Below are 13,406 nucleotides of genomic sequence, written 5' to 3' on the forward strand. Positions count from 1 at the left end.
TTCCTCTCAAAATCAGGCCCTAAGTATTAAATGTCGTACTCTAGCCAGATGGCCTATGTTTAACGTTTCTCAATGTTAATTCTTCTTGGTGTGTAACTTCAGTTTTGTTCCTGGAGTGGTGGGTGAAATTCTGTGGCCTGCGTTGTGCAGGAGGTCAGACTAGATGATCATAATGATCCCTTCTGACCTACATATCTATGAATCTATGAAATCCTATAAAGGGTGCATCTTTATTTTGCAGATGCACAATAGAGAAAGAAGTGCAGAAATGTAAGCCATGGTTCCCTCGTCCGCTGGTTAAGAATTTATGTGTTGGAAAGGGATTTGTTCCAACCAAGTAAGTGGAATTATTTGGCAGCAGGGTTGTTAACATTAAACCTGTAATGGAATGTGAAATGTGAACATTTATTTGATGAACCAAAAGCAGTGTTTCTTTGAAATATACGGGGCCAAATCACTCTCAGAGTGATTCGACTGGCTCTCTTGGCTGAATTTAGGCCGCTGAGATACCACAATGCTCCAAGCCATCTTGATGGGGGCTGAATATCTCTGATAGAAAGTAGCAGCCTGACATGGCCAAGACAGCCAAAGAAATGTGTTCAAGGAAATAAGTACTGGACTGAAAGCTATTGATTTGGTCACATCAGTAGTGGTGGATGTGAGGTCTCCTATTAACTGGCAATGTGGTATTAATGCACTATGAAATTCAGTCTGTTTATCCGTCTCCATCAAAGAATGGAAGGAAATTAGGACAAAGGCTCATTGTTTATTCAAAATTGTATTTTTATTTATCTTTTGGTTCTTAAAAGCCGCTTGGCTTACATCTCCTCGGGGCAGAGGCATCAATTTAAAGACATCACTGATGAAACAAACAACTCAGGGAGAGCAACAGAGACATGAAAGCAACTTAGCCTCTCAAAGTGCCCCTGGAGGTAAAAGCCTGAGTAAATAGGCTTTGCAGTGAGCTTTGGAAGGCAATGATCTCTGGCTTTGTCAGACCACCCAGGAAGCTGTGTTACCTGCCATAGGGAATGCTCTGATTTTGACTCCTCAGAGTTCAGATCTAGGGACCACTAGCAAGAGCATCTAAAATTATCTCAACTGTTGGGATAGAGCATAAGGAGAAATGTGGCACTGGTGCATGGATACGACAGCATCAGTGCCTTGGACCCCCATCCTACAATGGGTTGCACATGGGTGGATCCTTGCATCCCTTTGTATGTTGCCACAATACCGTTAGGGGGCTCTGCAGAGACACAGCGGTGCTTTGGTGTGCAAACATTGCAGGACCCGAGCCGAAAAAAAATATAAATGGATAGATAGAAGGTAGACAGAATTTTTTGAGTAAATCCCACTAATTTCCATGGGCTGCTAATCAAAACAGAGGGTTCTGGCTACCTGATTTTCTACTATGCTCTTTTAGTCACGCCATTAGGCCAAGGGCAAATGATTTCAGAGATATTGCTGTACATCTACCTGCACATTTGCCCATAACTAGAATTGACCCCACAGAAAACATTTTTGAAGGTTCCAAACTGTTCCATTCCCATTTTCTTTACTTTGCAATTTTGTTCATTTCTTTGTTTCCCAGATACAGCTGGGATGGTTAGTGCCAAATTCAGCAGAATCCTTCATGACAAGCATTATCAGCAATGGAAAACTGGGAAATCTTCTGAGTGATATTTTGTAGCCCAAAGATGGTAGGTTAGTCAGGGTAAGCTCTGTGGAAGTATTCAAATCTTGGGATGCTTAATCAAATTGAACCAGGACACAAATAGTTTGAGATTCTCTCATCACCGCTAATCATGCTGGGTACAATTTTCAAAAACTCCCATGAGATTCAGGAGCCTGAGTACCATTTTCATAAGTGATCATTTGCACTCCAGGATTTTTGAAAACTTTACTGGCTATCTTTTTCAGGTAGTTCCTTTTATGCCAGCAGAGACATATATCTTTGCCAGGGGTTCTATTCTGTCAGGAACCATGAGTCTTGAACACTGGGCCATAGGGCGTTTTTGGAACCAGTACGTTCCAACCTGGCCACCCACTGCCCTACTAACTGTCACTAGAATAGGAGTTGACCCTTGATAGAGGACTCCAGTCCTGGGAGTTGATTGGCTGAGTGCTGGGGGTCCTCATTTGTTCACAGCTCCTATTTAAACCCAGCAGAGGAACAGGAAGTTGTCCACGTAAGTGGGTTCATCCTGCTTAGGACTGCTTCCTTGGCAATACTGGCTCCTCCTGCCTGCTGCTGATCTCCTGGTAACCTGACTCTGCCTGTCTCCTGACACCTGAGTCCTCGTTTGCCTTCTGGCCTGGCTTGGACTCTGATTTCCTGGTGTCTGACCTAGCCTGACTTCCAACTCCTGCTCTGACCACTAGGTCAGACTGCCCATGTCCTGGTTGTGACATATTCAGACTCCTAGCTACTTCAGTTAAACTCCTGAGGATCTCCCATTGGTCAACTATGTTTTACCCTCATGTAAAGCTCTGCCTCTCTTTGGACAGCAGTGGTATTAATTCTCTTGCTTCAGCTAGGCTACTGGAATGAGGACCCTCCTTTAAAACTGACATGAGTGCCACGCCAAGATTAGGAGGTATTCAAGTGATGAGTGACCATCACTCTTCACCTATATCACCTCAGGGACACAAGTCCATCAGAGTGAGTAGCTGGAGATTCAGTGTTATTTCTGACTCTCAGTCTCTTTGAAAAACATACAGAGCCAGGGTTTCAGTGCTGGCTTCCTTTTTTACAGGCACAGACATTACCATTTAGACAAAAGTACTGCCTGCCTGAGCCCTGCTCACTGAATGCCAGGCATTGCTGCATTTCACTGGTCATCATGATCCTCACTTCTAACCAAGGAGCATTTGGTGTTCCTCAAGATGGTGCTGGTGACAGCGTAGCTTGAAGCTATCTTTGTCCTTCACTGAGCCTGAAAAGAGCTATCTCCTAGGCATACACTAGAGGAGATGAGCCTGAGCACAGCTTTAATTGATACCAGCTGCCAGCAGTCCCAAGGGGGCATTATGGTAGCTGGGAATCAGCCCTGTATGAGAGCCCTGACCATACCTCCTTATTCTGGCCACAGCCCCTGTCCCAGTGACTATCTGCATATACACATATGTACAGATACATGAATCTCTTATATAAAACTCTCAGACCAGCTACCCACAGTGGGAGGGCCGGATTAATGCAGGGGCTTTAGGGCTGCAGCCCATGGCCTCGGACTAAGAGGGTCTCTGCAAAAATAAATACATAATTATATATAATTCAGTGGTCACCAACGTGTCGATCACAATCAACTGGTTGATCCTGGAACCTCCGCCAGTCAATCGTGATCTCCAGGCCACTAAAAGTCCAGCGGCACAGCAGGGCTCAGGCAGGCTGCCTGCATGCCGTGGCCCCACACTGCTCCCGGAAGCGGCTGGCTGCTGGCACGTCTCTGCGGTCCCTGGCAGGGTGTGGGGGAGGAGGCTCAGCATGCTGTCCCCACCCTCAACACCGTCCCCACAGCTCCCATTAGCCAGGAACCAGCCAATGGGAGCTGTGGGGGTGGCGCTTGTGGGTGCAGGCAGCACAAGGAGACATGCTGTTCCCCTTCCCCCCAGGGGCGTACAGAGATGTGCCAGCAGCCGGCTGCTTCTGGGAGCAGCAAGGGTCTATGGCAGGCAGACAGGCAACCTGCCTGAGCCCTGCTGCACCGTCGGCCAGGAGCCACCTGTGCTAAGCACCTCCCAGCCAGAGCCTGCACCTTGCATTCCCCTTCTGCACCCCAACCTCCTGCCCCAGGTCAGAATCCCCTCCTGCACCAAACTCCCTCCCAGAGCCCGCACCCCTCACCCTCTCCTGCACCCCAACATTCTGCCCCAGCCTGGAGCCCCCTTCTGCACCCAAACTCCCTCCCAGAAAGAAACTAATATAACAGCTGTTCTAAGGTAAGAAGTAGGCTATTTTGAATCAACTTAACTATACATGTTTTAAGACTGAAATGTAACCACATATGGTTTTATGTTAATTAAAAGGCAATTTTAGTATAGTGTTAATAGCCTCTATGCCATAATTGTGATAGTTTTGTTTTAAATTAGGGAAAAGACTTGTATACAGGGACCCCACAAAATCTAATAGCCCTGGGCCTACAGGAGAGTTAATCTGGCCTTTCACAGAGGGCAGGCTGTAGGAGCTGATGCCTATGACTATGCCACCTGAGGCTCCCCCTGCAGTAGGGTGATTCCTTTCTGTGGCTGTGGGGCAGCTTTGCAATGATGGGGTGGCCAGGGGAGAGTCAGGCTTGTAGTTTCTAAAACACCCTTCATGGGGTTGTACAGTTGTAAAGGCCTTGTATAGTCACCCTGGTGGTTTGTGTTCCTTCTGATTAAGGAAATACCGTAAATGCTTGGAAAAGCCCCAGTGAGAAACAGAGGGGAATTTGGACTCTTCAAATACTTTTGTTGCAAACAAGTCCCTAAACTCTTTTTTTCCTGCCTACTGTACTGTCCGCACACAGGGACCAGCAGCCAATTGGATTATAGCACTGTTGATTACTCACAATTCCCTTCCTGTGAGGACAGGCCCTGATGTGTTGTTTTTTGATAACACTGGCTCCTTTAGAGCAATAATGCTGGTACAGCTTCCTGTCTAATCGTAAAACAATTACTGCACCTCGAAAGGGAAAACATTTTGGAGAATCCTGTTTTAGCTCGGAAGTGATAATAGAAGCATTTTCTTGCTAATCAATGGTTTGGCTTTCAGTTTCATTAAAACATCCCCTCTGGCCACATGACCAGTGTTAAGTAGACTGGAAGGCTCAGGTTTGGAGACTGGGTAGAGATGGACCTAGTCTCAACATCTCAATCTGGAGCTGAATTTCCCCATTTTTTTCAGGGGAGAGAAGCTGGGGTTTTTGTTTGGGCCCATCTCCAGTAATAGGATATGTAACTTTTCACTTCTAGGTCCCTAGTCTGAATTAGCTCCAAATTGGTAGTGACCAGCAGTTGCCACCATGTAATGGGTGTTCAGTGGTCTATGCGAAACAAGCTAATGGTCTTCCTCCGATGGATAGTTTCCATGTTCCTCACTGATGGCAGTCACACCACTACAGCTGGTATTAACTGAACCCTTGCTCGTAATTTTAACAACAAAACCAAAGACTTAATAATGGCCTGAGGAATGAACCACCCTGTCACCTGTGGAAGTGGTCTGGCAGGCCAGGGCTAAGGTACAGTGGGGTAAAGTGGGGTGAGTCTGCACTGCCTTGCCTAGGCTGTATGTGTCTTGTGCATGAGGTGGGACCCTCACTCTCCAGGACTGGCACCTGTCATCAGCACTTGAGAAAATATTAAACAAGAAAACCAAGGCTGACTGCTCCTGATCTGCACAAAAGCTTCCTGAACTCTCTAGACTGTGAAGACTAATGTTCTAATAGATTGAGTGGCAGACATGGAGCAGTATAGAGGAGACTAGCAAAAACTCTGTATTCATGAGTTAATGTATTGGTGGCAGGATAACTCTGGAACTCAAAGACTGGAGAAAAACCATGGGCCTGATTCTCCTCTCACTTACCCCAGTTGGTGTTATTCCATTGACTGCAGTGAAGTTACTCCAGATATACACCAAGTTAGCAGAGCAGAAACAAGCCCAATAGGTGTATGAAACATGGGACTAACAATAGTATTTGATGGAGAACAGGTTCTGTACTCTAGCTAGTCATCAAGTTTCACACAACAACTACACACTGTGTAAAGTTCTGTACAGAATCCTTTACTTTCCTTTGTGAATTTAACAAGTAGTAAGAAGAAGCAAAGTCCTACTAACTAGTCCAGGATTTCTGTTTTAAGAAGGCAGATTCTTTGAATCTCACTTTTTTTAACAAAAAGTGTTCAACGTAGCGTTTAAACATCTTTCTAGGAAAGAGGATTTCTTTTCCAACAGAGTGATAAATACAAAATTAAAAAGTAGTGTGATCTGGACTGGGACTCAGGACACCTGGGGTGAAAACCTTGCCCCACTGAGGTGGAAAAGCTTCCATTGACTTCAGTTGGGTTAGGATTTCACTTCTGGATTCTGTTTCCAGCTCTGTGTCTGACTCACAGTGTAACTTCGGGCAAATCCCTTAAACTAAACAACATATTACTTAAAAGCATCACGGGTATTGTGTGACTTAATGGATTGTTAAAAGTGCTTTGAGATCCTTCAGTGAAAAGATAAGTACAAAGTAGTATTAGTTTTATGTGACAGGGGAGCACCTAGACTTGTGACATATTTCCACTGATCACTGCTTTATTGCATTTTCTAGGAGCTGTAAACTCATGCACCTCCATCTCAGGCCAGGGTGTGCATCTTTGAACTCCCTGCTGGGGGACTCTACGGATACAAAGGGTGTGTGTCTGTGGTGAGAGAAGCACTATCTTACTGAAGTAGAGCAGAGAAAGGAAATGACTCAATCATCAAAAGGCCCTCCTTCCTCAGGGAACTGTCCCTAATCAGTATTATCCCCTTACAATAATACTATTTCAGAGGCACTGTGAACCAGAGCACCACGTAGCCATGTAAACTGCTTCCTGTATTTGCCAAACAAAACAGCATTCAGCAATTAATAGAATTTAGCTATTAGCTCTGCTATGATATGCATCCAATGAAGTGAGCACGAAAGCTTATGCTCAAATAAATTTGTTAGTCTCTAAGGTGCCACAAGTACTCCTTTTCGTTTTGCGAATACAGACTGACAGGGCCGCTACTCAGAAACAAACATTACAGCTAGTCATATGGCCATTCTTGGTACCATGCATCTCCTATGGAGAATCCTTTTCATTTTAGAGGGTAGTTTACCTGCTGTGCCATAACACTTTTGCCAGGAAAGAACAAACCTGGTTTGTTACATTTTGCTTGGCTTAAAATGTCACAGCTGTGAAAATTGTCCTCATTACCCTTGCAAGAGTTATTGCAACGCTTTGCTCCTGGGACACCCTGATTAGTCATTGCTGTAGTATTAAGCAGGGATACTTTGTGTTACTTGCCAGGGATCCTGTAAAATCTCTACCTTTTTGATGCTTGATAATAGAAAGAGGCAGCTACAAAAGTTGGCAGTGAAAGCTACAGAATAAAGCGATGGGCACTCCAGAGCTCTGGGACCGGGAATATTGCAGAGACTCCGCTCTTTATAATTAACTGTGATTAGACACAGACACAGATGTGCAGCATCTCAGCAACAAATGAACCATTTGTTCATCTTTAATGCTGTAGGAGGGAAATGCATAAGATTGGCAAGAAAATGCACCTTGTAGCTTTCTTTCATTTCCCTCATTCTTTTTTTGATCATCCTCAGTCAGTCACCCCTCCTGCTGATACAGTCACCTGGAGGTGGTGGTGGGAGTTGGCTATTTGCACATACAAATAAAAGGCAGCCAAGATGCCCAATTACCCTCTTAGCATATACTAATAGCTCCCTGTTTATCCACCAGTGTGGATCTTCACTTATGGGAATGAGAATATTATCATATAGCTGGATACATTTAGTGTGACCATTTTCAGATGACAACTTGTCAAAGCCTCCATATGCAGGTTTAATTATAGAATACAGACTTAAGCAGGGTGTCATGAATTTATGGTGGTTTCAAAATGGGGGTATAAAGTCAAACTTTGGGTCTGATTCTGGGGCTTTCTGCATTGGTGCAGGAACACTTTTTATAATGGGGATGCTGAAGGCAGAAACCATGTAATTTGGGTTGTTATTACTATTTCAAGCGAGGAGTATGGCAGCACCCCTAGTTCCAGCACCTAAGGTTTTTCTGCTAAGCCTCAGAACTCTGAGATGTTTCAGTCAGGCAGAGAGTAAAACCACTTCCCTGGGAATGAAGTATTTGAACATAAAATGGACCTTTTTTGATCACAGAAACTCACCCAAGAAACCTCAATTAACTCATCATGATTTCTGTATCAATAGGAATGATGAAAAACAGAAAGTTGCTACAGCTCATGGCTGCACCATAAATAGTATCTCCTCATTGCAGGGGGCAAAAATAATTGGCCAAATTAATATCTGATGTAATTCCATTGACGTCAGTACAGTTACACAGAGGAGGAGATTGTCCCTATGTATTTTCTTATATATGTGATAGTGACAAATGTAATGCCTTGTTTCAGCACCTGCAGAAAGACTGCAGTTTGAAATTGTATGAAAACACCCCTGCCATGAGTCCAGAGGGGATTATGGAGCAATAAGGAAGCTGTAAACTTGATGGAATCCTGGTCAGGAATAACATGAAGGATCTTGTGAAGCAGCACGTTCCCTTAAGTACATTGTATACAACTAGCAACAAAGGTCAAATCTGAATCCAAATGTGAAGGTTCAGGAAAGTGGTTCCAGTTCAATATGCATGAAACGTGGGCAGCAATGAATGGTGACAAAAATACATAAAGTTCCTGTAAGAAATCTTTTTTTTGTTATTATTTCAGTAAACTACTGTAGTGATAGCTCTGGACCTTTATAATATTAATTGTCACACGAATATCTTTTAATATTCCTCATAACAAATATAAGCAACCTTCAGTGCTAAAGTCTTGGAGGAGAAAATTAGGGTTGCGGTTTCAGTGTTTGATACGAACCTGAAACTCTCAGAGCTTCCCCTGATTCCTGAAGAGGACACAAGGCCTGATTCTTCTTTCATATTCACTGCGGTAAATCAGGAGTGACACCAGTGAAGCCAACAGAGTTACACTGGTTTAAGTGGGAGGAGAACCAGGCCTTGGTTTGACAGGGCCAAGGTCTGACTGGCTGGAGAGAAAGTTCAGCAGAGGGTCATTGAAACAGAAATGAAACTGCTGAGCTTTCAGGTTTGGTTTTTACAGGAGTCATGTGAAACAAAACAACATATAAAACCTCAGAGCTGTCTCAGCCTTTAGCCACATTCTATTCATGATGCTTAAATCCATAAAAAGAACTAACTATGAACATAAACCCAGTTAGCTAGTTCCCTGTAACACTCCCTACTTTGGATTCTGCCCAGCAACTCCTGTAACTAGCCCAGATTCTTTTCAAGAGTCTGAGTCTAACTAGGCTCAGCTGCCTCTAATTCTTTCCCAACTAAAGTGTCTCAAAACCCCACAACCACTATCTGACTCAATAAAGCCCCTTTCAGGCCACTCCTAGCATAGGGCTAGGGAGCACAGAACACTACCTTTAACTCATCCTTGTCTAGGACAGGTTTCAGAGTAACAGCCGTGTTAGTCTGTATTCGCAAAAAGAAAAGGAGTACTTGTGGCACCTTAGAGACTAACCAATTTATTTGAGCATGCTCAAATAAATTGGTTAGTCTCTAAGGTGCCACAAGTATTCCTTTTCTTTTTGTCTACGACAGTGGTTCTCAAACAGGGGTACAGGTACACATATCCCTGGGGGTATGCAGGGGTCTTCCAGGGGGTACATCAGCTCATCTAGATATTTGACTAGTTTTACAACAGGCTACATAAAAAAACACTAGAAAAATCAGTACAAACTAAAATTTCATATGACTTGTTTATACTGCTCTATGTACTATACACTAAAATGTAAGCACAATATTTATATTCCAATCAATGTATTTTATAATTATATGGTAAAAATGAAAAAGTAAGCAATATTTCAGTAATAGTGTGGCTGTGACACTTCTGTATTTTTATGTCTGATTCTGTAAGCAAGTAGCTTTTAAGTGAGGCAAAACTTGGGGTACGCAAGACAAATCAGGCTCCTGAGAGGGATACGGCAGTCTGGAAAGGCTGAGAATCACTGGTCTAGGGTAGCAAAGGGGTGCAGCCTGTGACATCTCTATTCTCCTCATGTCTTCAAAAGGTGACTGTCTGGCCAGTCCCCACAGCCTGTACTTTTGGGGGAGTGGTAGTCAGCAAGCTCATCTCCACACATCACATGCAGAATATCCAGCTTCTTCAGGGCCTGATACATCAGCAGTAGCTGGACTAGGGAATGCTCCTCATTTTCTACCGCTGCCATGTATTCTGATGTCTCCACGCTAATGGGGACTAACAAAGCAAACAAGACACTCTAACTTCTCTCATCCAATTCCCTTTGAGAGGAAACAGTAATTAGTGATAGTAATGGTAGTAAGCTCCGTATTTCTAATGAGCAGACACATTTCAACAGAACAGAGTTAAAATATTGTAAAAAGAAAAGGAGTACTTGTGGCACCTTAGAGACTAACAAATTTATTTGAGCTGTAGCTCATGAAAGCTTATGCTCAAATAAATTTGTTAGTCTCTAAGGTGCCACAAGTACTCCTTTTCTTTTTGCAAATACAGACTAACACGGCTGCTACTCTGAAACCTTAAAATATTGTGCAGCCCGGCTGTCCATGTCACTGGCTTTCCTCCTTTCACAGCTGCACCATCCTCTTGGCCAGAAGTAAAATTCTCACTTCTCCAAACATCCCCACTCCTCCTAAGTTAGTTTCACCAAAATAAATTGGTTCCGAATAAATAGTTTCCCTTCTGATTTGCTAGCCTTACCTCCCACAAACATATCCTTGTTCAAAGCAAGTCATAAGCAATAGGGATCCAAATGAGCTTAACATCTACAATAACCCAAGGCAGATTGCAAGTGGATCCCTTGTTTGTTATGGCAACTGAGCAGGAAAATCCTCTTCCAAGATAACAGCATTAAATTCAGGAAGAGCAGAGGCCTGGTAAATAAAAAAATGGACAATATAAGAAACAAAAATGGTTACCTATGTTTCATATGGGTTAGGAAACAGGTCCAGGATGGGTCAGAGTAAACTGATACAGGGTCAATAGTTAAGGGAATACTGATTAGGAGGACAGATGACAGCAGACTCCAAAATTAAAATCTTTCCTGCTTGAATTGGAAAGGAATAGAAAAGGCCAGATCCTGCAGACCTTTGTGGCCCTGCCACTGGCCTGCTGGGCGAGCTGGGGAAAGTCACTTCACCACCCTGTGCCTCAGTTTCCCCATCCATAAAATAATTATACTGGCCTCCTTTGTAAAGTGCTTTGAGCTCTACTGACAATAAGCACTATATAAGAGCTAGGTATTATTGTTATTATTTGTTAAGTCAGACGCCACTGTCTTCACTGGGATTTTATTTAAATACGTACCAAAGGCTCAGACCCAAAGAAGACATAAAAAATGCATTAGGCTCCCCGCCAATAACAAACCCTAATCTACCTAAATAACACTTTGTAATGGCTCTTCCTGACCAGATACTAGCTCTGTGTCCAGAACCAGTGCTAGGCATAAGCAGGCTAAGCAATTGCTTAGGGCCCCAAGCAGCTCAAGGGGGCCCCTATTCGCTTTTTATTATAAGAACTTGCCTGTGTTAGTATTGGAGGGGGGGTGGGGGGAATATTCCCACTTGGACCTCCAAAGGGCCAACACCGGCACTGTCTGTGCCTGCCTATTAAACATCCTTCATATTGTACAACAATCTGAATGGTAGAGAAAGCTCGTGCTCATCAATGATGCAACTAGGAATAAAATAAAAGGGGTTTTAATGGAGACTAATATATATATAGGTGTATGGTAAATTATACCCCCTTCTCCTGGTCAGGTAAGATAGCAAGAAGTATAGTAAACTGAAGTAGGACAGTCTGTATCCAAATAGCACTGCCAGTGAAAAGTTAATTTAAGAAAGCTCTCTTGAGGCAACGAAGGTGTCTCTGTTAAGCACAAAACAAGATGTACATCATGAGACGTTGATGACATAGTCTGGATTAGTCTTCATGCCTTGCTGGCTGTCTCAAGTTTACTACTATTTATTATTTTATTACAATAGTATCTAGCAGCCCCAGCTGAGATCAAGGTCCTATTGTGCTAGGCTCTGTATGAACACATAGCAAGACAGTCTCTGTCCTGAAGAATTTACAGTCTAGGGTCTGATCCTACAAACTCATAAACATGAATAACACAAACTTAAAGTTAAGCATGTGCTTAAGTCCTTGCAAGATGGGGGCCTAAACAGATATGACAGCCCAGGAAGGTATTATTAGCCCCATTTTACTTAGGGAGCGCAGAGAACCAAAGCCTGTGGCAGAGCCAAAACTTGGACCCAGATCTCCTCAATTGCAGGCTAGTATTTAAACCACAAGCTCATCTTTCCTCACACATTTATTGCTATCCCATCATAGCATCACAGACTGTTGTTAGAGAGAGAAGACAGAAGCAATATTATACCTGCTACCAACTGGTACACACCGACTGGTTAACACTATCACTCCACAAGCTGCCAGCTCCTTTCCAGATAATCCACAACATTTTGAAAACTCTCTCTCTTGGACTCTAATTCTTTTCCTTGAATTCCCAAATTTATCATTGTTGAATTTAAACTCTTGCTGATGCATTCAACACCATGATCTATGGAACAGCAACGTCTGATTGATTGTTAGGTTTCTCCTTCACCTGTTTTAACCCTCACACTGTTATTTATATAAAGGAACATCAAAGTGCTTGGGATGTAATGCAATATCCTAAAAACAACATAAAATAAATATTTATTTAAAATAATCAATAATATAAAAGGCCACGCAGTAAAAATTCAGACAAAACTAAGCAGTGGGAAAAAACAGTGGGGAAGGAGGAAAGATAATAAATATGAGGCCTTGCTGTCAGAGTAAAAAACACCATTGGAACAGAAAAGGTTAAAGGTGTTGTTATAGGTGGTGAGAAATGGACTGAGCTATATATATATATGTCATTGGGAATCTAGTGGTAACTATAGCTAACCTGCCGCTGAAGACACAACAGTGGGGTTTTTACGAGGCCATAGATACCTGTCAGGATAGACTCTAGTTGTGGGAAGCTGAGAAGAAATGAACTCTGAGCATGCTAGTCCTGGGAGGGTGCTCCTAGCAGGGTAAAGCCTTCTGAAGGGGATACGTGGGAGGATTACAAGCCACAACTTTTATAGGCACATCCCTGAATGATGAGGGAACCTGCTGGAAGGTAACCAGCTCTACACAGGATTTTAGTGGCAGCAACCACTAGAAACACACAACGCTGCTGGCCTGATCCCTCACTCAAACTAAACCCCCAATGAAGTTTTGCATGAGCATGGAGCATAGTTTGGAGCCCTGCCTGTGCATTGCTGTTATTGTGCTTTGAATGAATATTCGGCTTTGTGCTGAAGTGCAGCTGCGATACAGTGGACCTGGCAATGTGAAGCATACAACACGGCCAGTGAAGTTAGGAAGAAGCTGTGTGAAAGGTGGCTATACTGCAAAGGGATGTGTTGCTGTGTGTTTTCTCTGCAGTATGCTGATAATGAGGGGGCAGCTATCCCTCCTCCCCCCTATGTCCTGCCATCCAGAGAAAAGGATAAGAAAAAAAACAAAGCAAGCAGGGGAAAGGTTATGTGGTCAGAGTGGGTGGAGTAAGACCAGCACCCATCATGTCTTATCATCC

At 43.4% G+C, this 13,406-nt stretch overlaps 1 long non-coding RNA gene across 3 annotated transcripts; it reads left to right on the forward strand.

Annotated features, from left to right (window-relative positions):
- The first annotated feature begins 3,573 nt into the window (after positions 1 to 3,573).
- Positions 3,574 to 8,432, forward strand: LOC140912815 (uncharacterized). Of its 3 annotated transcripts, none has more exons than XR_012159386.1 (3): positions 3,574 to 3,939; positions 6,297 to 6,392; positions 8,144 to 8,432. It is a non-coding gene; the product is annotated as an uncharacterized lncRNA (long non-coding RNA). The 3 variants fall into 3 exon arrangements; XR_012159385.1 differs by having other exon boundaries at positions 6,297 to 6,379; XR_012159384.1 differs by lacking the exon at positions 6,297 to 6,392.
- Positions 8,433 to 13,406: the final 4,974 nt, after the last annotated feature.

Source organism: Lepidochelys kempii, chromosome 6 (assembly GCF_965140265.1).
Source record: "Lepidochelys kempii isolate rLepKem1 chromosome 6, rLepKem1.hap2, whole genome shotgun sequence".
In the NCBI taxonomy this organism is placed as follows: domain Eukaryota; kingdom Metazoa; phylum Chordata; order Testudines; family Cheloniidae; genus Lepidochelys; species Lepidochelys kempii.